The sequence below is a fragment of the Loxodonta africana genome, chromosome 7 (assembly GCF_030014295.1).
Source record: "Loxodonta africana isolate mLoxAfr1 chromosome 7, mLoxAfr1.hap2, whole genome shotgun sequence".
NCBI classification, from domain to species: domain Eukaryota; kingdom Metazoa; phylum Chordata; class Mammalia; order Proboscidea; family Elephantidae; genus Loxodonta; species Loxodonta africana.
This window is the reverse complement of record NC_087348.1, coordinates 8,993,571-8,993,850: the sequence shown is the minus strand read 5'-3', so window position 1 is coordinate 8,993,850 and position 280 is coordinate 8,993,571. Positions and strand designations below refer to the sequence as shown.

Sequence of the window (280 nt, the reverse complement as noted above, 5' to 3'; positions counted from 1 at the left end):
GTGGGCGGGGGTGGGGGCATAGTCCCAGATGACCTCCTGTGGGGAGCTACAGGGGCCCGAGGAGCCTGCTTCCCTCATCCTCGGGTCCCCCTTTCAGGGAGTGGGGATCAGTTTCCATCGTAGCCTTGGGACCCTGTTCCTGAGAGGGAGCTTCCCCCTCCCCCTCCCGTCTTAGAAAGTAGGCATCCTGTCTGCCCCTGTTGCCTTTGCCTGAAGCCCCGCCTCCTCACCATCCCCCGCCCAGCCTCCTGAGTGAAATCAGGGACACTTGGGCCCCAAC

At 63.9% G+C, this 280-nt stretch overlaps 1 protein-coding gene across 1 annotated transcript in view; it reads left to right on the top strand.

Annotated features, from left to right (window-relative positions):
- Positions 1-280, top strand: part of SNX32 (sorting nexin 32) — a 37,798-nt gene that overhangs the window by 31,208 nt on the left and 6,310 nt on the right.